The sequence below is a fragment of the Homalodisca vitripennis genome, chromosome 6 (assembly GCF_021130785.1).
Source record: "Homalodisca vitripennis isolate AUS2020 chromosome 6, UT_GWSS_2.1, whole genome shotgun sequence".
Classification (NCBI taxonomy): Eukaryota; Metazoa; Arthropoda; class Insecta; order Hemiptera; family Cicadellidae; genus Homalodisca; species Homalodisca vitripennis.
In genome coordinates, this window is record NC_060212.1 from 142,649,894 (window position 1) to 142,652,191 (window position 2,298).

At 33.0% G+C, this 2,298-nt stretch overlaps 1 non-coding gene across 1 annotated transcript; it reads left to right on the top strand.

The window, feature by feature from the left end:
• Positions 1-1,433: 1,433 nt before the first annotated feature.
• Trnaq-cug lies at positions 1,434-1,505 on the top strand. The gene has a single exon. It is a non-coding gene; the product is annotated as a tRNA-Gln (tRNA).
• Positions 1,506-2,298: the final 793 nt, after the last annotated feature.

Consider the following 2,298-nt stretch of genomic DNA (forward strand, 5'->3'; position numbering starts at 1 on the left):
TTCGTAAACCAAACGTAATCCATCTGAACAGCGTTGGTTTGACTGAAAATATAGCTGACATAAATGTTGTATACTCAGAAACATAGGTGTGTATAAATTATACATATAATAATAATGAATATAATAATAGGGAGGGACTCAGGGTGCTCAAGACACCTCCACCCGAAATTTCGAAAGACATGCATTAACATTGCACTCAGTAGTTTGTTTAAGCTAAAACAAATTTACGAGGTCTTAAAGCACAAAAATTTCCAGAGGGAAAACTCCTACCTCTGTTTTTGGAGGATATTTCATACATCCTAAGCGACCCAGTAAGTAGGCCCCTCCAAATGAATTTCTTTATACGGCACTGGTCAGAAATGTCAGTTATGTCAGCTCACGTTGTGTTTAGATGCATTGAAAAGGGTGTGAGTTCACTGCGATTACTAACGTTTTGGCAGATTTAGGAGTGCCAAATGGATTTCGAGAGTGTCTCATGCTTATGAAAGAAGGAAAGAAAGAAACACTTCTTTATTGAGGCGAACAGTGGAATGCTTATGAGCAGAGTTCGGTATTGTTTGAGCTGGCAAGTGTATAGCAAGGGGCACTAGTGAAAAGCAGAGCTATCCAATCTCTTTTGCCTTTGATGTGGATGTTGTTTTGAGTGCCGAACCCCGATATTAGAGCCAATTATTCGGCTTTTGCCAATTTTTAGAAAGGATGAAAGGGCATTGCGGCCCTTTGGTGCATTTCTTTATTATCTTACTTGTTTCCAGTTTGTTTCCATTCATGTAGAGGGTAATGTTAAAATTTAATAATATTTTTTATTAGTAACATTACTTAGGAATAGTATACTAAAAATTGTATTAAAAATGTTTGTAAATAAAGGCAGGTTAAACTATAAAACAGTTTTAAACAATGTTTCATATTTTTCTAAATTTTATTTGAAATAATTTCTAGTTTAATACAATTCTTATTTAGTTAGAAAATTGTTATTTTACTGAAAGAGCACCATAATGTGCATTCAACTTCATGTTTACTGTCATTATCATTTACACAGGGATAAAACAACTAAAAACAATTGACAAAATTGTCAGTAGATTTATACTTGCAAACTCTTCCCTACTGAAAATCCGCAAACCCTGGTTCAGTAGATTTAAAACATTTTAAGGAATGTTTATATTACCTAATCATTTAATTGTTATTGTCAAATCACTTTTTAAATTTAAGAACATTATTTATTATAAAAACAATAACTAAAACATGAAGTTAAAAAAAAAAAACGAGACAGCATCGTTCTGTTTGTAAACACTGTGTACGTAGTTCTGTCATTGCTCGCTAGGTAGCAGCACCTCACAGCTCGCGGCACAAGACAATAAGTTCTAACACTTCTCGGACCTTAGCCAACTCTTGCGCTAGTCTCTTGTAACAAAAATCGATACCCGTTCTCAAGGGGTCCCATGGTGTAATGGTTAGCACTCTGGACTCTGAATCCAGCGATCCGAGTTCAAATCTCGGTGGGACCTGTTATTTTTGCAATAATTATTTCTACTAGAAATAAATAACAGTTATGACAGATAATAAAATAAACGTTATACTAATAACATTTTTTGTGCTTTAAAAAATCTAAACCATTCGTAGAATATATGCAATTTTACTATCCTTTCTTTTATTTTGAATGCATGTAGATTGAAAATATTTAGGGACAGAATCATTTTGTGCTGAGGGTCTTAACGGGATTATCATGTTGTGTATTTTTGCACGCAATAAATATTAATGTTAGGTCTATAAAATCGCAAAAGCGGTCAGCTTCATTTTCACGATTGCAATAGATATTATTTAAAGTAATAAACATATGATTGCTAACCGAAACCACAAACCAAATTTCCGTATTAACTAAATTATATGCAGAAAAAAAGGATCTTTTTGTGTCTTACATAAATTCCGTGTGATACAAAACAGCGTAAAGTAAAAATGCTTAGTGTATTTCAACATAATTTTATGTATCTGCAAGCGCACTTAATGATCAATAGGCCTACTCTTTTCGTAATATGAAGTATTTTGCATATTATTGCTTACCAACTGAATTATCTCAGACCCATTAAACTGGGCCAAAGAAGACTCTAGGGTAATAAAATTAACATTTATATTTTTTTACTGTTTATCGACGTATTTAATATCTTCTTGTCTTTGTACCGTTTATTTAAATATCATTCACAAATTACACAGTATTGATTACGTAAATCGAATAATAAGCATCGTCTAAACAAATGGTCTCCAAATAACGGTCCGTGGTGAGTCAGCAAAAAATCACTCTCT